This window comes from Balaenoptera borealis (genome assembly GCF_965194805.1).
Source record: "Balaenoptera borealis genome assembly, contig: HAP1_SCAFFOLD_1247, whole genome shotgun sequence".
In the NCBI taxonomy this organism is placed as follows: Eukaryota; Metazoa; Chordata; class Mammalia; order Artiodactyla; family Balaenopteridae; genus Balaenoptera; species Balaenoptera borealis.
The window spans coordinates 167115-189067 of NW_028122970.1; the positions used below are offsets into that span (position 1 = coordinate 167115).

Here is a 21953-nt window from a genome sequence, read left to right on the forward strand (position 1 = left end):
CCTGAAGAACCAAAACAACTTTGAAAGAGAACAACAAAGTTGGAGGATTCACACTTCCGGATTTCAAAACAGTAATACAATAACACTGTGGTACTGGCATAAAGATAAATAGATCAATGGACTAGAATAGAGAGCCCAGAAATAAACCTTTGTGCCACATGGTCAAATGATCTCTGACCCTTGACAAGGGGCCAAGACCATTCAACAGGAAAAGAGCAGTCTCCTTAACAAATGGTGCTGGGAAAACTGGATATGCACATGCTCTTAAAAAGAATGAAATGGGGAAAAAAAAAAAAAGAATGAAGTTGGAGCCTTATCTTACATCGTATACAAAAATTACCTCAAAATGGATTAAAGACCTAAAACCATAACATTCTTGGAAGAACACACAGGGGAAAAGCTTCATGGCATTGGACTTGGTAATGACTTCTTAGATATGACACCAAAAGCACAGGCAGCAAAAGTAAAACTCGACAATTGGGACTACATCAATATTAAAAATTTCTGGGCATCAAAGGACACAATCAACAAAGGTGAGAAGGCAACCCACTGATTGGGAGAAAAATTTATAAATCATATATCTGATAAGAGGTTAATACTCAGAATATGTAAAGAACTACTACAACTCAATGACCAAAAAATAACGCGATTCAAGAATGGGCAAAGTACTTGAATAGACATTTCTCCAAAGATGATATACAAATGGCCAAGAAGTATATAAAAAGATGCTCAATATAATCATGAAAGAAATGCAAGTCAAAAACATATCACTTCATACACACTAGGATGCCACTATAAAAAAAAAAAACAGAAAATAACAAGTGTTGACAAAGATGTGGAAAAAGTGGAACCATTGTGTGCTGTTGGTGGGACTGTAAAATGGGCAGCTGCTGTGGAAAACAGTAGGGTGGTTCCTCAAATAATTAAAAATAGAACTACCATATAATCCAGCCATTCCACTTCTGGATATGTAACCCCCAAAATTGAAAGTAGGATCTTGAATGGATATTTGTACACTCATGTTCATAGCAGCATTATTCACAATGGTCTACAGGTGGAAGCAACACAAGTATCTATTAACGGATGGATGAATGAATGAACAAACAAAATGTGGTATATACATACAACGCAGTATCATTCAGTCTTAAAAAAAAGACAATCCTGTCAGATAGTACAACACTGATGATCCTTGAGGACATTATGCTAAGTGAAGTAAACTTGTTACTTAAGGACAAATACTGTATTCCAATTACGTGAGGTACCTAGAGTAGTCAAATTCTTAGAATGGTGGTTGCCAGGGGCTTGAGCATAAGGTGGAATGGGGAGTTGCTATTTGAGTCAATGTAGAAATTCAGTTTTGCAAGATGAAAAGAGTTCTAGAGATGGGTGACGGTGATGTCTGCCCAACAATATGAATGTATTTAATACCATTAAACTACACCATGCACAAAAACAAATTCAAAATGGATTAAAGACTTAAATGTAAGAACTGAAACCACAACCAAAAAAAGAGACAAAACTTCTTGAAGAAAACACAGGCACTAAGCTCTTTGACACTGATCTTAATAATTTTTTTTTGCATATGTCTCCTCAGGCAAGGGAAACAAAACCAAAAATAAACAAATGGGACTACATCAAACTAAAGAGCTTTTCCACAGTGAAGGGAACTATCATCTACTGAATGGGAGAAGATATCTGCAAGCAATCTATCTGATAAGGGGTTAATACCCAGAATGTACAAAGAACTCATACAACTCAACATCAAAAACCCAAACAACCTGATTTTTAAAAATGGGCAAAGGATCTGAATAGACATTTTTGCAAAGAAGACATACAGATGGCCAAGAGGCACATGAAAAGATGCTCAACATCATTAATCATCAGGGAAATGAAAATCAAAACCACAATGAAATATCACCTCCCACTTGTCAGAATGGCTATTAGCAAAATACAACAAGTACTGGCAAGGATGAAGAGAAAAGGGAACACTCGTGCACTGTTGGTGGGAATGTAAATTGGTGCAGCCACTATGGAAAACAGTTTGGAGGCTCCTCACAAAATTAAAAACAGAACTATCACATGATCCAACAATTAACATATGGGTATTTTTCTGAAGAAAACAAAAACACTCATTCGAAAAGGTATATACACCCCTATGGTCACTGCAGCATTATTTACAATAGCCAAGATATGGAAGCAACCTAAATGCCCATGGATAAAGAAAATGTGGTGTATATATTTATGAAATGGAATATTGCTCAGCCATAAAAAGAATGAAATCTTGCCATTTGCAACAACATGGATGGACCTAGAGGGTATTATGCTAAGTGAAATCTAAAAACCAAAACAAACAAACATAACAAAACAGAAACAGAGTTATAGATAGAAAACAAACAGGTGGTTGTCAGAGGGGAGGTGGTGAAGGGAGGAAAGAAATAAGTGAGGGAGATTAAGAAGTCCAAACTTCCATTTGTAAAACAAATGAGTCTCGGGTATTAAGTGTACAGTGTGGGGAATACAGTCAATAACTATGTAATATCTTTGCATAGTGGCATATCGTAACTAGACTTACCGTGGTGTTTGAAATGTATAGAAATATCAAATCACTATTTTGTGCACAGGAACTAACAGAATGTTGTAGATTAATTATACTTCAGAAACAAGATAACAAACTCATAGAAAGAGATCAGATTTGTGGTTAACAGAGGCAACGGGTGGGGGGAGGGAGTGGGAATTGGTTGAGGGCAGTCAAACTTCCAGTTATAAGGTAAACAACTCTTAAGGATGTAATGTACAACATGATAAATAAAACTAACACTGCTGTATATTATAGATGAAAGTGGTTAAGAGAGTAAATCCTAAGAGTTCTCATCACAAGGAAAATATTTTTTTCTATGTCTTTAATTTGGTATCTGTATGAGATGATAGATGTTCACTAAACTTACTGTGATAATCATTTCATGATGTATGTAAGTCAAATCATTATGCTGTACTCAAACAAACAGTGCTGTATGTCAATTAAATCGATAAAACTGGAAGAAAAATAAATAAACTAGAATTACAAAGAAAAAATGGTTAAGATGATAAATTTTGTTATGCATATATTACCACAATTAAAAATAATAAAGAAAAAGAAAGAAAACACGAGAATCAAATACTTAGGAATGAATTTAGACAAGAAGGTATAACACTTGTACATTGGCAACTACAAGACCTTACTGGAAGAAATTAAAGACCTAAATAAATTGAAAAACATCCTGTGTTCATCGGCTGGAAGACAATGTTGTTAAGATGGCAATAAACCCCAAAGCAAGCTACATATTAAATGCAATTAACATAAGATTCCCAACAACCTTTTCAGCAGAAATGAAAAAAAGCTGATCCTAAAATTCATATGGAGACACAAGGGCCCTGATTGGCCAAAACAGTCTTTAAAAAGAACAAAGTTGGAAGACTCATACTTCTCAATTTTAAAACTTACAACAAAGCTCCAGTAACCAGATCAGTGCAGTAATGGCATACAGATCGGCATATAGATCAATGGAACAGAACTGAGAGCCTAGAAATAAACCCTCACATCTATGGTCAACTGATTTTTGACAAGGGTGCCAAGACCATTCAATGGAGAAAGAACAGTCTCAACAGCTGATTTTGGGACAATTCCATGTGGAAAGAATGTTTGACCCCTACCTCATACCATATAAATAAATTAACTCAATATACATCCAAGATGCAAATGAAAGAACTAAAAGTATAAAATTCTTGAAAGAAAATATACGGACAAATCTTCATGACTTTGGATTTGGCAATGGTTTCTTAAATATGACACCAAAAGCACAGGCAACAAAAGAAAAAATAGGTACACTGGGGCTTCACTGAAAGTAAACTGCTGTGCTTCACAAAACAGTAGTAAGTGAGTGAAAACACAACCCAGAGAGTGGAAGCAAATATTTGCAAATTACACATCTGATAAGATTCCACAATCCAGAATATATAAAGAACTCTTACAACTCAAAAACAAAAAGGCCAAACAACTTAATTAAAAAGTGGGCAGGGACTTCCCTGGTGGCTCAGTGGTTAAGAATCCACCTGACAACGCAGGGTTCATGCCCTGGTCCAGGAAGATCCCACATGCCACGGAGCAACTAAGCCCAGGCGCCACACTACTGAGCCTGCACTCTAGAGCCCACGAGCCACAAGTACTGAGCCAGCAAGCCACAACTACTGAAGCCCACGCACCTAGGGCCCGTGCTTTGCAACGAGAGACGCCACCGCAATGAGAAGCCCACACGCCACAACGAAGAGTAGCCCCCGCTCGCCACAACTAGAGAAAGCCTATGCACAGCAACGAAGACCAAATGCAGCCAAAAATTAATTAATTAATTAAATTTTTAAAATGGCCAACAAGCACATAAAAAGATACTTAACATCATTAGTCATTATGCAAAGGGAAAGGCAAAACAAACCACAATCAAAATGACAATGAGTGTGAGATACCACTTTGTACCTACTGGGATGGCAAAAAAAAAAAAAAAAAGTAAACAAAGAGTGTTGGTGAATGTGGAGAAATTGGAACCCTTAGAAATTGCTGCTGGGAATGTAAAATGGTGTGGCCACTGTGAAAAACAGTTTGATGGTTCCTAAATAAGCTTAAAATAAAACTACCAAATGACCCAGCATTTTCAACTCTTACATGTATACCCAAAAGAACTGTATGTAGCTGTTCAAATAAAAACTTGTACACAAATGTGCATATCAGGTCTATTCACAATAGCCAAAAGGTAGAAACAACCTAAATGTTCATGAATGGATGAACACATAGACAAAATGTGTCTAAACATATAATGAAATATTATTCAGCCATAAAAAGCAATGAAGTACTGACAGATGCTGGGACATGGATAAATCTCAGAAAGATTATTCTAGAGTCAAAGAAGACTGACACAAAGGCCACATATGATATGATTCCAATTAAATGAAATAACCAGAATAGGCAAGGTCACAGAGGCAAAAAGTAGATTAGTGATTGACAGGGGCTGGTAGGAAGGGGGAATAGAGAGTAACTGCTTAATGGGTATGAGGTTTCCACTAGGGTGATGAAAAAGCTCTGGAACTAGATAGTGGTGATAGTTGTAAGACACTGTGAATATACTCAGCGCCACTGAACTGCATACTTTAAAATGATAAAACTGTAAACTTTGTTACGTATATGTATTCTAGTACACACACCAAAAACCCCTCTATCTGCATCCTTTCCCCCTACCTCCTCTATGGAACAAAAAGCCTCAATCTGTGTCTGTCCCAATTTTTGGCTTACTTTAAAAAAGAGTCTGATTGTACTATTTATATGTGTAATTACTGTCATTTAATACCTACCAAAAACTCAATTGAGAAATAATATTTATGGTTAAATGTCTGAATGTTTTGTGCCTTCTTTCAGCTAAACTAGTGGTCTCCAAATTGTTTTGATCATGGGGTCCCACTGATAAAATATTTTTGAGTACAAACTACTAAAGTAGATACTTATTTATAAATTATATATTATTGCTGTACTCATGCCCTGTAAAACATATACAAAAATATAAATTTTAAAAGGTTCATACTCCAATGAACCATTTTGCAAGTATCCCTATTTGGAGAGCACCTCTCCAAATCAATTTTATCTTGGGTTAAAGTAATGGTCTGCATTTACTGACCCCTTGAAATCTGCCTTTATGGAATTCCCTAAACTAAGGCCCTATTAGCCTTACATGATTGTTGTTACTGAGAATGTACTGTAAGGACGCCGTTGAGGATTTTGTTACACCACAACGCCTTCTTTATGAGGACAGACGAGAGAAATTTAAGAAGTCTCAGTACCAGAAATATCTGTAATGCTTTTGAAAATTTCGCTTGCTTTTATATTCGAGTTATGTAAGTGATCACAAAATTCTAGCAACACTAATTGCTAGACAACATAAAGCAAAATTTGTGGCTCATTTTTAGCAACCACATCCACAAGGTATCAACTTGCCTTCCCGTCACTCTTAATTCTTCATGTATTTATTTTTCAAATCATGTTGTAGCTCACCCCTCCCTGGCTTCAGTCTAATTTTCCATCATTCCAATTCTTCATTTACTTAAAAAACAATCATATCATATTACTTATATATGTATGTGTCTGTGTGTGTGTGTGTGTGCGCGCTTAAAAGCACCTCAAAATTTCTTAAAAGACAGGAAGGAATGAATAAACAAAAACCAACAGGCAAAAAAACCAGGCAATATTGTTCAGAATGGAGGTCATTCTAAACTTGAAGCTCCCCTGTACCAAAGGTATAGACTTTGCAGATTTTGAAGCATTTAGCAGCAAAGCCTTTCATCCAAAGGGTAATTCGTAAATGAGTGTTGATGAAAAGCATGACGACTCAAACAGCACTGTACTACACTTTCTCACTCTTTTCCAGCTGGTAAGAAATGTTATAGTGAGGAAAGGGCAATTGGCTATTTTTCACCTGTGTGCAAAGCTTAACTAAAAAGTCCATGAAAAATGCAGTCACATTGCCAGATGGAATTTGTAGCCATGTACCTGGATGTGTTTCCTTCTGGTGTGCTCTGAAGTAATTTGGGGGTAACCTGTATTCAATGGTTTCTTGTTTTTCTCGCTCCGCTTCTCAAGGTATCTCCTCTGATGGTCGGTGATGCTGCTGTCTAGTTTAATTCGCCTGGGTGACAAACAAACTCTTTCATGGCCAAAAGCATGGCTCAGTCAGTCGGGCAGTATCAATGGTGGAAATAGAGCTGCCCCTCTCATGCAGAGTCACTTCCTTATCTGTTTGGGTCAATATATCTGATTCCACAGAAGTGGTGGTGGAAAGGATGTTGGCGGCAGTATCTGTGAGCAGCTCACTCTCCTCTGAGTGTCTAGAATCTGAAGAAGTGTTATTTATATAATGAAAACCTGGCTGTTTTCTCAGAATATATTTATCAAATTTAATCTGTTCAATTGTAATCTGATTGGCCCTCCCAGCTTGATGAGTAGAAAGAACCTTGTTTTTTTTTTAAGATCGCCTGTGTTTTTACGGCATTTCTCCAGGCTTTTATACCGTTTGTTTTTCTGAAGCTTGTTGTTCTGCTGTTGCTGTCTACCACTCCATTCCTTAACATCTTGTTCCCCCTTGCTATCATCCTGTGTACTTTCTGAGGGCTGGAGAGAATGTGTGATGGGACGCTGAAGAAGTTTAGCCAAACGATCAAGTCGCTCCACCAAGGAAAGTTCCTTCTTGGCACTGAACTCAGGAGGTTTCTGTTGCCTCTGTCGCTCCTGATACCTGTTCCAGAGTTCATTTAAACTCACAGTGTGCTGAGTTGTTAACTCTGGGGTGGCCTTATGATCCCTTTTTAGGTCATTAACTTGTTTGTCATATTTTGGAAAATCTCTAGCCTGACTTTTAGTAGTATGCTGTACTTCTTTGTTTTCCAAGCTTACATTGATACTGAGGCTCTCTATTCTGGTATAATCTGACTTTGTCTTTGCCACATTTTGATAAGAGGAAGGAAGACAAGTGTGTTCTCTTTGTTTGTCTGGATGATGCTGAAAGGAATCTTTCCAAGAATGCCTCATGAAAACTCTTCTTCCTAAGGATTCATGGCAAAAATCTTGATCACTTGGTAGGTGCACTGGATGATGAAAGTAAAACTTAGCTGACCTGAAGACAGAATGGGTGGTATTTTCAAATTCTGAATGACATCTGGACTCTGAAAAGGTGAAAAAAAAAAAAAAAAAGATTTTGAAGGACTTTCAAAATATTTGCATTCCCTTTAGAAATAGTATTCACATTTAATTCTTTAGATACAAAACAAAGACTGAAGGAAAGAATGGTCTACATAAAGATTCAGAAAATTCACTGCCTGGACAAAGGATTCATGCCTTGTGCCTAGTGGCTAGATTGGCATGGTAATAGTTTAAGAGACTCAGGATCAAAAGACCCAGATTCTGGGCTGGATTCTGCCACAGACTGGCTGTATGACCTTGAGGAGGGCATTTAGGTTCTTGGGATTGTAACAGCAGCTGCTATGTATTACTGCTTGCTATGTGTGGGCTATTATGATATATGCTCTATATCTGTTTTTTCCCCTCTTATCAAACTGAGAGAGAGGTATTATTAATCTCATTTTCAGCTAAGAAACCTGAGACTTTATTTTTATCATCAGTAATTAAATGGATGGAATTTTTAAAACTCCAACTCTTTGTATGTTTTAGAGCCTTGAAAAATTCTTTTTTCTGAACCATCTTCACACCCCCTCCATTTTTTTTATTGTGGTAAAATACACCTACTATAATTTACCATCTTCCATCTTCACATTTTGACAGTCATTCTATATCAAAATAGGCATTTTAAGATGTAGAACATCTTAACAACTATAAACCATAATTGCAAACGTTAATTCAGTTTCCATACACATTTTTAGAGTTCTAAGTCATGGAAGAAACAGACATACATATGAAACACAGTATCACTTGTAACTATGGGATCCATTTTACCTTCTCTATAGATTATTGGTAATCAGAATTTTCACAAAATACTCTGGGAATCCCTAAGACAATTTCCCGAAAATATAGTGGGATACATGGAGTCTGCTTTTATATCTAAAGGATAAAAAGACTCTCAAACCTCCCAATGAACAAAAGTCCAGGACCAGGTGGCTTCACTGCTGAATTCTACCGAACACTTAAGGAAGGATTAATATGAAAGATTCTCAAACTCTTCCAATAAGCAGAACAGGAGAGAACACTTCCAAACTTATTTTATAAGGCCCACATTACCCTGTTATCCAGACGTTACCTAGATACCCAGTGTAGATACACTACAAAAAAATTACAAGCCAATATCCCTGATGAACATAGATGCAAAAAGAAACCAAACAAAACATTAGCACACCAAATTCAATAATATATTAAAAGGATTATACACTATGATCAAGTGGGATTTATTCCAGGAATGCAAGGATGATTCAACATCTTACAAATCAATCAATGTGGTACATGACACTAACCAAATAAAGGACAAAAATCATATAGTCAATAGATGTAGAAAAAGCATTTGAGAAAACTCAAAATCCATTCATGATAAAAACTCTCAACAAAGTAGGTATACAGGAAACATAGCTCACGACCATTTCTGACAAGACCATAGCTAACATACTCAATGGTGAAAAATGGAAAGCATTTCCTCTAAGATCAGGAACAAGACAAGGATATCCACCGGCATCACGTTTATTGAACACAGTATTGGAAGTTCTAGCCAGAGCAATTAGGCAAGAAAAAGAAACAAAAGGCACCCAAATCAGAAGAGAAGCAAAATTGTCACTATGTGAAAATGACATGGTTTTAGATATAGAAAACCCTAAAGACGCCACCAAAAAAACTGTTACAACTAAAACATTCAGTAAAGTTGCAGTATACAAAATTATTTAACAGACAAAGATCTGTTGCATTTCTATACATTAATAATAAACTGCCAGAAAAACAAATTAAAACAATCCTGTTCATAATTGCGTCAAAAGAATAAAATACCTAGGAATAAATTTAACCAAGGAGGTGAAAGACCTGTATACTGAAAACATTGATGAAAAAAGCTGAAAAAGACATGAACAAATGGGAAAATATTCTGTGTTCACAGATTGGAAGAATTAATATTGTTAAAATGTCCATACTACTCAAAACAATCTACAGATTCAATGCAATCCCTATCAAAATTCCAATGGCATTTTTCACAAAAATTGAACAATCCTAAAATTTGTATGTAACCACAAAAGACTCCAAATAGCCAAAGCAATCTTTAAAAAGTAGAAGAAAACTGTAGGCATCACACTTCCTGATTTCAAACTATATTACAAAGCTACAGTAATCAAAATGGTATAGTACTGACATAAAAACAGACATGTAGATCAATGGAAAAGAATAGAGAGACCAGAAATAAACTCACACATATAAGGTCAATTACCTTATGACAAAGCAGCCAAGAATATACAATGGGGAAAGGATAGTCTCTTCAATAAATGGTACTGGGAAAACTCGATAGCCACATGCAAAAGAATGAAACTGAAGCGTTATCATACACCATACACAAAAATCAATTCTAAATGGATTGAAGATTTAAATGTAAGGTCTGAAACCATAAAATTCCTAGAAGAAAACATAGGCAGTAAGAGCTTTGACACTGGTGTTAGCAATAATTTTTTGAATTTGACGCCCAAAGCAAAGACAACAAAAGCGAAAGTAAATAGTAGGAGTACATCCAACTGAAAGGCTTCGGCACAGCAAAAGAAACCATCAGACTACTGAATGGAAGAAGATATTTGCAAATGACATATCTGACAAGGGGTTAACATCCAAAATAGACAAAGAATTCAACTCAAATAAAAACAAACAAACAAACAACCCAATTAAAAAATGAGGGCACAGGATCTTAATAGACATTTTTGTGAAGAAGACATACGAATGGCTAACAAATACAGGAAAAGATGCTCAGCACCAATAATCATCAGGGAAATGTAAACCAAAACCACAATGAGATATCACCTCACACCTGTTAGAATGGCTATCATCAAAAAGACAAGAAATAACAAGCATTAGTGAGGTTATGGAGCTAAAGGTTCCTTTTTCTGTGCACTGTTAGTGAGAATGTAATTGGTGTTGCCACTATGGAAATCAGTATGGAGGTTACCCAAAGAGTTAAAATGCAACTACCATACGATCCAGCAATTCTGCTTCTGGGTCTACACACAAAACAATTGAAAGCTTGGTCTTGGAGAGATATTCGTAGATCTGTGCTCACTGCAGCATTATTTAAAATAGCCAAGACATGGAAACCACCTAAGTGTCCACTGATGGATGAATAGATAAGGAAAGTGTGGTATGGGGGGGGGGTGGGAGGAATTGGGAGATTGGGACTGACATATATACACTATTGATACTATGTATAAAATAGATAACTGATGAGAACCTACTGTATATAGCACAGGGAATTCTACTCAATGCTCTGTGGTGACCTAAATGGGAAGGAAATCCAAAAAAGAGGGGATATATATATATATATATATATATATATATATATATATATATATATATATATATACGTATAGCTGGTTCACTTTGCTGTACAGTAGAAACTAACACAACACTGTAAAGCAACTATACTCCAATAAAAATTAAAACAAAACAAAAAAAAAGAAAATGTGGTATAGAGGAAAGTGGGCTAGATGGCAGAGTAAAAAGACCTTGAGCTCACCTCCTCTCACAAGCACACCAAAATCACAACTATCCGCAGAGCAACCAATAAAAAAAAACGCACACACACAAAACACTGGAACCCACCAGAAAAGATCTCCTACACCAAAAGACATAAAGAAGGAACGGCAACAAAACCGGTAATAGGGGGAGACTCACAATATAATCAAATTCCATAACCCCTATGTAGGCAACGAAAACTGGAGAGTAAATATATTCCAGAGGTTCTCCCAGGTTGGGGGTCTGGCATTGTTGAGATGAGCCCACAGAGCATTTGGCTTTGAAGGCCAGAAAGGCTTAATTGCAGGAGCCCCACAGGACTGGGGAAAATAGAGATATCACCCTTAAAGGGTGCACATGAAATCTCATATACCCTGGGACACAGGGCCAAAGAAGTAATTTGATAGGAGCCTGGGCCAGACCTACCTGCTCGTCTTGGAGAGTCTCCTGGAGCGGCAGGGGTTGGGGGAGGGTGGCTGCGGCTCACCCTGGGGACATAGACACTGGTGGCAGACATATTGGGGAATACTGTTGGTGGATGACATATTGGCTCATTAGCTCCAAAACCTGGCCCCACCCAACAGCCTGCAGGCAACAGTGCTGGGACGCCTCAGGCCAAAGAACTAACTGGGTCAGGACACAGCTCCACCCATTAGCAGACAGGCTGCCTAAAGACAAAAAAGCTCACAGCTGCCCTTGGACTAGCCCCTAGACATGGCCCAGCCCACCAGAGGGCCAAGACCCAGCACCACCCACCAGTAGACAGGCACAGGACTCTCCCACCAGGAAGCCAGGCCAAGCTTCTAGACCAGTCTCATTCACCAGGATGCAGGCACCAAAAGCAAGAAAACTATGATTCCTCAATGCAGGCCAGAGCCTACCCTGGGACCAGCTGGGCCTTGGACTGGCCCACTAGCAGGCCAAGGAAACCTTCAGGACACTCCAGACCCTGTACCCAACTGTGTCAGGAACCGACACCACCCCCTCAACAATCTGAAATGAGCTCTGGGATCCCAGGACCCTGCAGCTGGACTCCAGGGACCAGCTCTGCCTGCCAGTAGACCAGCACTAACCCCATGATCTGGCTTCAACTACCAGTGGGTAGGCAACAACCCTAGGGTCTTCAGGACCCTGACTCCACCCACCAGTGAGCCAGCATTAGCCCCGGGGCCCCTAGCATTCTGCAACCAGCCACGTTGTGACCAGGCCCTGCTAAACAGCAGCCAGCAGCATCCACACAAGGCAGGACCTGGCAACCAACCAGACTAGGGGCCTACCAGACTGCCCACATAGTTAGCCCACCACAACAGAAGGCCCAAGTAGCCCTCTTAGGGTGAACCCCTAGAGCACACAGCTTGGGTAACGAGAGGGGAGTGTGCTGCTGAAATGCACAGGACGCCTCCTACAGAGGGCCACTTCTCCAAGGTTGACAGATGTAACTTACCTACTACATACATAAAAATACAAATAGCAACTTATTGACAAAATGAGATGGCAGAGCAATATGTTTCAGATGAAGGAACAAGATAAAATCCCAGAAGAAGAACTAAGTGAAGTGGAAATAGGCAATCTACCCAAGAAATAGTTCAGAGTAATGATCATACAGATGATCAAAGAACTCAGGAGGAGAATGGATGCACAGAACGAGAAGTTATAAGTTTTAAGAAAAGAGTTAGAAAATATAAAGAACAACCAGAGATGAAGAATACAATAACTGAAATGAAAAATACAGTGCAAGGAATCAAAGTAGACTAAAGGATTCAGAAGAATGGATCAGTGAGCTGGAAGACAGAGTAGTGGAAATCACTGCCACTGAACAGAAAAAAGATTTAAAAAAGAAAAGAAATGAGAACGGTTTAAAAGATCTCTGAGACAACATCAAGAGCACTAATATTCGCACTACAGGGGTCCCAGAAGAAGAGAGAAAGAGCCCGGGAACATATTTGAAAGAAAGAGCTCAGGAAAATATTTGAAGAGATAATAGCTGAAAACCTCCCTAACCTGGGAAAGGAAATAGTCATCCAAGTCCAAGAAGCGCAGAAAATCCCATACAGGATAACCCAAAGAGGAACACACCAAGACACGCTGTAATCAAAATGTCAAGAATTGAAGATACAGAGAATACTAAAAGCAGCAAGGGGAAAGCAGCAAATAACATACAAAGGAACTCCCATAAGACTATCAGTTGACTTTTCAGCAGGCACTCTGCAGGTCGGAAGGGACTGGCATGATATATTTAAAGTGATGAAAGGGAAGAACCTACATCCAAGAATACTCTACTCAGCAAGGCTCTTGTTCAGATTTGACAGAGAAATCAAAAGCTGTACAGACAAGCAAAGGCTAAAAGAATTCAGCACCACTAAACCAGCTTTACAACAAATGTTAAAGGAACTTCTCCAGGTGCAAAAGAAAGGGCCACAACTAGATATAAGAAAACTATGGAACAAAAAAGCTCACCAGTAAACATACAGTAAAGGTAGGAAATCATTCGCAAACAAAGCTAGCAGGAAGATTAAAAGACGAAAGTAGTAAAATCATCTGTATCCACGATAAGCAGTTAAGGGATACACAAAACAATTTGATGTAAAACATGACATAAAAAACAGTAATCATGAGGGGAGGAGAGTACACATGGAGGGTAATGGCAAATGCATTTGAAATTAAGACATCAGCAATTTAGAAGAATCACCATATGTATACAGAGACTGCTATACAATAACCTCAAGGTAACCACAAGCCAAAAATCTGTAACAGATACACACATACACAAAAAAGGAATCTAAACATAACACTGAAGATAGTCATCAAATCACAAGAGAAGAGAACAAAAGAAGGGGGAAAAAAAGACCTACAGAAACAAATCCAAAACAATTAACAAAATGACAGTACGAACATACATATCGATAATTACCTTAAACGTAAACAGACTGAATGCTCCAACCAAAAGACACAAACTGGCTGAATGGATACAAAAACAAGACCCGTGTATTTGCTGCCTACAAGAGACTCACTACAGATCTAGAGACACATACAGACTAAAAGTGAGGGGATGGAAAAGGTAGTCCACACAAATGAAAATCGAAAGAAAGCCAGAGTACCAATATTTATATTAGATGAAATCAACTTTAAAATAAAAACTGTCACAGGAGACAAAGAAGGACACTACAGAATGATCAAGGGATCAATCCAAGAAGAAGATATAACAACTGTAAATATATATGCACCCAACATAGGAGCACCTGAATACAGAAGGCAAAATATTAATAGACATAAAAGGAGAAATCAACAGCAGCACAATAATAGTAAGGACTTTAACACCTGACTTACATCAATGGACAGATCATCCAGAGAGAAAATCAACAGGGAAACACAGGCCTTAAATAACACATTAGACCAAAGGGACTTAACTGATATTTATAGAGCATTCCACCCCAAAGCAGCAGAATGCACATTCTTTTCAAGTGCACATGTAACATTCTCCAGGATAGATCACATGTTAGGCCACAAAACAAGCCTTGGTAAATTTAAGAAAACTGAAATCATATCAAGCTTCTTTTCCAACCACAACTCTATGGAACTAGAAATCACCTACAAGAAAAAAAACCTGCAAAAACCACAAACACGTGGAGGCTAAACAATATGCTACTAAACAACCGATGGATCACTGAAGAAATCAAAGAGGAAATCAAAAACTACCTAGAGACAAATGAAAACGAAAGCACGATGATCCAAGACTTATGGGACGCAGACAAAGCAGTTCTAAGAGGGAAGTTTATAGTAATACAGGCTTACCTCAGGAAACAAGAAAAATCTCAAATTAACAACCTAAACTTACATCTAAAGCAAGTAGAGAAAGAAGAATAAATAAAAACCAAAGTTAGTAGAAGGAAAGAAATCATAAATATCAGAGCAGAAATAAATGAAATAGAGACTAAAAAAAACAATAGGAAAGATCAATGAAACTAAAAGCTGGCTCTTTGAAAATATAAACAAAATTGATAAACCTTTAGGAAGACTCATCAAGAAAAAAAGGGAGAGGGCCCCAATCAATAAAATCAGAAATGAAAAAGGAGAAGTTACAACCGACACCACAGAAATACAAAGGATCATAAGAGACTACTATGAGCAACTACATGCCAATAAAACGGACAACCTAGAAGGAACTGATGAATTCTTAGAAAGGTACAACCTCCCAAGACTGAATCAGGAAGACACAGAAAATATGAACAGACCAATTACCAGAACTGAAATTGAATCAGCAATTTAAAAATTCCCAACAAAGAAAAGTCCAGGACCAAATGGCTTCACAGGTGAATTCTACCAAACATTGAGAAGAGTTAACACCCATCCTTCTGAAACCCTTCCAAAAGTTTGCAGAGGAAAGAAAACTTCTGAACTCATTCTAGGAGGCCACCATCACCCTGATACCAAAACCAGATAAAGATATTACACAAAAGAAAACTACAGACCAATACCACTGATGAACATAGATGCAAAAATCCTCTACAAAATACTAGCAAACCGAATCCACTAATAAATTAAAAGGCTCATACACCATGATCACGTGGGATTCATCCCAGGGATGCAAGGATTTTTCAATATCTGCAAATCAATCAGTGTGATACACCGCATTAACAAACTGAAGAATAAAAACCATATGATCGGGCTTCCCTGGTGGCACCGTGGTTAAGAATCCACCTGCCACTGCAGGGGACACGGATTCGAGCCCTGGTCCCGGAAGATCCCACATGCCGTGAAGCAACTAAGCCCGTGTGCCACAACTGCTGAGCCTGTGCTCTAGAGCCTGTGAGCCACAACTACTGAGCCCGCGTGCTACAACTACTGAAGCCTGTGCGCCTAGAGCCTGTGCTCCGCAACAAAGAGAAGCCACCGCAATGAGAAGCCCGCACACCGCAACAAAGAGTAGCCCCCGCTCGTTGCAACTAGAGAAAGCCCGCACACAGTAATGAAGACCCAACACAGCCAAAAATAAATAAATAAAATAAATTTATTAAAAAAAAAAACATATGATCATCTCAATAGATGCAGAAAAAGCTTTTGACAAATTTCAACACACATTTATGATAAAAACTCTCTAGAAAGTGGGCACAGAGAGAACATACCTCAACACAATAAAGGCCATATATGACAAACCCACAGCTAACATTATACTCAATGGTGAAAAGCTGAAAGCATTTCCCCTAAGATCAGGAACAAGACAAGGATGTCCACTCTCGCCACTTTTTTTCAACATAGTTTTGAAGGTCCTAGTCACGGCAAGCAGAGAAGAAAAAGAAATAAAACGAATCCAAATTGGAAAAGAAGAAGTAAAACTGTCAGTTTTTACAGATGACATGATACTATAAAATCCTAAAGCTGCTACCAGAAAACTACTAGAGCTCATCAGTGAATTCGCTAAAGTTTCAGGATATGAAATTAATACACAGAAATCTGCTGCATTTCTACATACTAACAACGAAAGCTAAGAAAGACCAATTAAGCAAACAATCCCATTCACCATTTAGAACTAATAAACGAGTCAGCATCGTTGCAGGATAAAAGTTAAATATTAAAAAAATCAATTGTATTATGATATACTTGCAATTAACAAACTGAAAATGAAATTAAGAAAACCATTCTGGGGGAATTCTCTGGCAGTCCAGTGGTTAGGACTCTGCAATTCCACTGCAAGAGGGCATAAGTTAGATCCCTGGTTGGGGAACTAAGATCCCTCAAGTCAAGCAGCACAGCCAAAAACAAAAAGAAAAGCAAAAGGAAACCATTCTGTTCACAACAGCCTCAAAAAAATTAAAATATTAATGTAAATTTAACATAAGAAGAGAAAAACTTCTACTCTGAAAGTTACAAAAAATGACTGCAAGAAATTAAAGAATATCTAAATAGATATCTAAATCAATAAATATCTATCTAAATCAAACATCCCAAGTCCACGGACTTACTGTTAAGAAAGCAATTCTCACCAAAGTGATCACAGATTCAACACAATCCCTATCAGAATCCTAGCTGATTTCTTAGTAGAAATTTTGCAAGCATATGGAATTGTCAAGGACCCAGAAGAGCCAAGACAATCATGAAAAATAAGGTCATGTTGGAGGACTCATACTTCCCAATTTTAACTCACAGAATGGGAGAATATATCAAAATCAAAATTTTGATAAGAATGTGTATCTAGAATACATAGAACTCTTAAAACTCAATAAAAAAGAGAAATAGCCCAAATAAAAACCAGGCCAGGATCTGAATACACATTTCTCCAAGGATAACACACAACTGGCCAATAAGCACACAGAAAGATGTTCAACATCATAATCAGGAGGCAAATGCAAATCAAAAGCAAAATGAGATACAACTTCACATCCACTAGAATAGATCCAATGAAAAAGTCAGATAATAAGTGTTGGTGAGTTAGTAGAGAAATTGAAATCCTCATACATTGCTACTGGGAATGTAAAATGGTGCAGCCACTTTGGCAAACAGTCTGACAACTCCTCAGATGATGAAATATAAAGTTATCACATGATCTAGGAATTCCATTCCTGGGTACGTACCCAAGACAAATGAAAACATATTGTCCATATAAAAACCTGTACATGAATAGAAAAGCATTTATATTTTATAAATATAAAATCATTATTTTATAAAAGCATTATTCATAGTAGCCAAAAGGTGGAAACAACCAAATGTCCATCAACAAACAGATAAACAAACTGTGATACATACATACGATGAAATATTATTGAGCCATTAGAAGGAATAAAATAATGATACAAGCCCTAACTTGGATGAACCCAAAAACATCATGCTGAGTTACAAGAAGCCAGTCACAAAAGTCCACACATTAAATGATTCCATTTGTATTAAGGTCTAGAATAGGAAAATTTATAATAGAGACAAAGTAGATCAGTGGTTGACTTAGGGCTTGGGGGGAGGTGGGTGATGAGGAAATAGAGGGGTGATAGCTAAGGGGTATAGGGTTTCTTTCTGAGGTGATAAAAATGTTCTAAAGTCAACTGTGTTGATGGTTGCACATATCTGTGAATAGGGTAAAAATCATTAAATGGTACACTTTAAGTGGGAGAATTATATATGTGCATTACATATTAAAAAAGCTGTTTGAAAAAAAAATGTTCTATGAGCATTTGAAAGGTTGTGTTTTAAAAGCATACAAACATTTATACACATCAACCTCAATATTTCCAGATGTTTCTCTAACTCTGCTTTTTTTTTTTTTAATTTCATTTCTATGGTCTGTCATGGGCTAAGTATGTGTGTTCAAGCTCTCTAGTGTTCTGTATTATCCATTTCTCCTTGAGGGTCCTCTAGGGCAGCGGTCCCCAACCTTTTTGCCACCAGGGACCGGTGTCATGGAAGACAATTTTTCCACAGACGGGGTTGGGGGGTGGGGGGATGGTTCAGGCGGTAACGTGAGGAATGGGGAGCGATAGGGAGCTGCAGATGAAGTTTCTCTCGCTCGCCCGCCCGCCGCTCACCTCCTCTGTGCGGCCTGGGCTAGAGTATGCTTCTGCAGGTTATATTTCCATCTTTCTTTTCCAAGCTATGTCTCCTAGACTACCCACTGCAGAATTGCAATGTTGTTTTTTCATCTTACACATTCTTTTTTGTGTGTGATAAACACAGAAGATTAAATTTACCATCTTAACCAATTTTTAAGCATACAGTTCAGCAGTGTTAAGTATGTTCACACTGTTGCACAACAGATCTCTAGAACATCTTCATCTTGCAACACTGAAACTCTATACCCAATAAACATGAACTCCCCCTCCTTTCTCTCCCCAGCCGTTGGCAGCCACTTTTCTACTTTGTTTCTATGATTTTCACTATTTCAGATACTTCACGTAGGCGGAATATACAGTGTTTATCTTTTTGTGACTGGCTTATTTCACTCAGCACAAGGTCCTTGAGATTCACCTATGTTATAGCATGTGACAGGATTTTCTTCTTTTAAGGCTGCATAACATTCTATTGTATAGATATCACATTATATTTATCCATTCATCTGCTGATGGACGTATCTTGATTATCGTGAGTAATGCTGCAATGAACATGGGTGTGCAGATATCTGTGAGATCCTGCTTTGAATTCCTTTGGATATACACCCAGAAGTGGGATTGCTGTATCATATCGTCATTCTATTTTTAATTTTTTAGGAACCTCCACACTGTTTTCCATAATGGCTGTGCCATTTTATATTTCCACCAGCAGTGCACAAGGGATCCAATTTCTCTGCATCCTTGACAACGATTGTTATTTTCTGTTCTTTTGATACTACCCATCCTAATAGGTGTGCAGTAGTATCTCATTGTGGTTTTGATTTGCATTTCTTTGATGATTAGTGATATTAAGCATCTTTTCATATACTTGTTGGCCATTCATATATACTCCCTGGAGAAGTGTCTATTCGAGTCCTTTACCCATTTTTAAATTGGGTTTCTTTGTTGTTGACTTTTAGAAGTTCCATATATAATCTGGATATTGGTCACTTATCATGATTTGCAAATATTTTCTCCTATTCCACAGGTTGTCTTTTAACTCTGTTGATTGTGTCCTTTGAAGCAGAGTTTTAAATTCTGATATAGTATAATTTATTTATTTTTGCTTTTGTTGCCTATACTGTTGGTGTCATAGCCACGAAATCATTGCCAAATCCAATGTCATGAAGCTTTCCCCCCATGTTTTCTTCTAAGAGTTTTATAATTTTAGCTCTTCTGTTTGGATCTTTGATCCATTTTGGGTTAATTTTGTATATGGTAAAAGGTAATGGTCCAAATTAATTCTTCTGCATGTGGATATCCAGTTTTCCTTTGGCAGCTAGGTAGTAATGGCTTGTGTCCTATACACTTTTCTTTTATGTTATTAGAAAAAGGGGGCCATGGGTGAACATAAATAGATTTGATCTTGGGTCTTTTTTATTGTAATTTTTTAAAAGTTTGTATTGAGATTCTTTCTGTCTTTGTCACAGTCATCTGGAATGCCTTAAGCTTTCCCTCCCCTGTTTCAGTGTTGAGACATGATACTTCACTTCTAATACTATCAGCCTTGGGTATTTAATTGTAATTTTGTTTCTAAATTGCCAGTGTCTTTTCCCAGAAGTAACAATTATCTTACAAATAAATACATACATCCACACAGACAAAGAAGCACTGAAGTGATATGCATAAGAAAGCAAAAAATAAAAAGATGGAACTCTGTTTAAATTGTGAGACTATAGTCTCATCAGAATTAAGTGGAAACACGTAGACACAGGCGTTTGCGTGTGCATGCTCTCTCTCTCTCACACCCCCTACCCCACTCCCCATTACCTGCAATATCTATTTGCAAGGATTTCTTCTCTTCGGGCCAGGCTTCCTTAGGAACGGTCCTCTTACTGTGGATCTCCCCTTTCTGTTTAATGGCTTTAGTGTCTGCTAGATTATCAATCTTCGTGTCTTGTAGTTGAGCTGACTGCTCTGAAGCAGCAGCAGCCCTGGAACCTAAGAGAGGGAAATCACGATTCAGACAGGAAGCTGACAAAAATTATTTTAAAATACCTCTCAAGCATCTACTAGTGTGAGAAGAGAGTTACACTGGATAAACAGTGAGATGGATGCAGGACGGGAATAAAGACGCAGACGTAGAGAACAGACGTGAGGACACGGGGAGGGGGAAGGGGAAGCTGGGACGAAGTGAGAGAGTGGCACGGACTCATATACTACCAAATGTAAAATAGATAGTTAGTGGGAAGCAGCCGCATAACACAGGGAGATCAGCTCAGTGTGGTGTGACCAGCTAGAGGGGTGGGATCGGGAGGGTGGGAGGGAGATGCAAGAGGGAGGAGATATGGGGATATATGTATATGTATAGCTGATTCACTTTGTTATAAAGCAGAAACTAACACACCATTGTCAAGCAATTATACTCCAATAAAGATGTTTAAAACAAAACCAAAAAAACTGAGATGGAAAGAGAAAAGCATTTTGGGCAAAGGTGAATACATATGAAAAAAATGGAATCAGGAAAGCAATTGAACATCTAAGAAACAGTGCAAGTATATAATTTATTAGATTATAGAATTTGTAAGGAAAAGAGAAAAATTAGCATTTGAAAGGTTCTTTGGGAGCCCATTCTACTGTTCTGAAAGACTAGGCTTAAAAAGTTTAGTTTTCATTCTTTTTCTTTAATAAATGTATTTATTTGTTTATTTATTTGGTTGCATTGGGTGCTCATTGCTGCGCGCGGGCTTTCTGTAGTTGCGGCGAGCGGGGCTACTCTTCGTTGTGGTGCGCGGGCTTCTCATTGCGGTGGCTTCTCTTGTTGCGGAGCATGGGCTCTAGGCTCGCGGGCTTCAGTAGTCGTGGCATGCGGGCTCAGTAGTTGTGGTGCATGGACTTAGCTGCTCCACGGCATGTGGGGTCTTCCTGGACCAGGGCTTGAACCCGTGTCCCCTGCGACGGCAGGCAGATTCTTAACCACTGCGCCACCACGGAAGCACCTCTTGTTTCCTGTTCTTGTTCTATGTTATTTTGCTTATTTTATATACTCAACAATAATTTGGAAGACAGATATCTAGTTTTAAAATTCTTTTCGAGTTTCATTTTTTGGTAGCTTTTTTCCATTGTGGTAAAATATACATAAAATTTACCATTTCAAACATTTTTAAGTATAC

General features: G+C 38.0%; 1 long non-coding RNA gene across 1 annotated transcript; it reads right to left on the reverse strand.

The window, feature by feature from the left end:
* Positions 1 to 7444: 7444 nt before the first annotated feature.
* LOC309621947 lies at positions 7445 to 21036 on the reverse strand. The gene is made up of 2 exons (XR_014240340.1): positions 20611 to 21036; positions 7445 to 7734 (listed from the first exon to the last, which is right to left on the reverse strand). It is a non-coding gene; the product is annotated as an uncharacterized lncRNA (long non-coding RNA).
* Between the last annotated feature and the right edge of the window lie 917 nt (positions 21037 to 21953).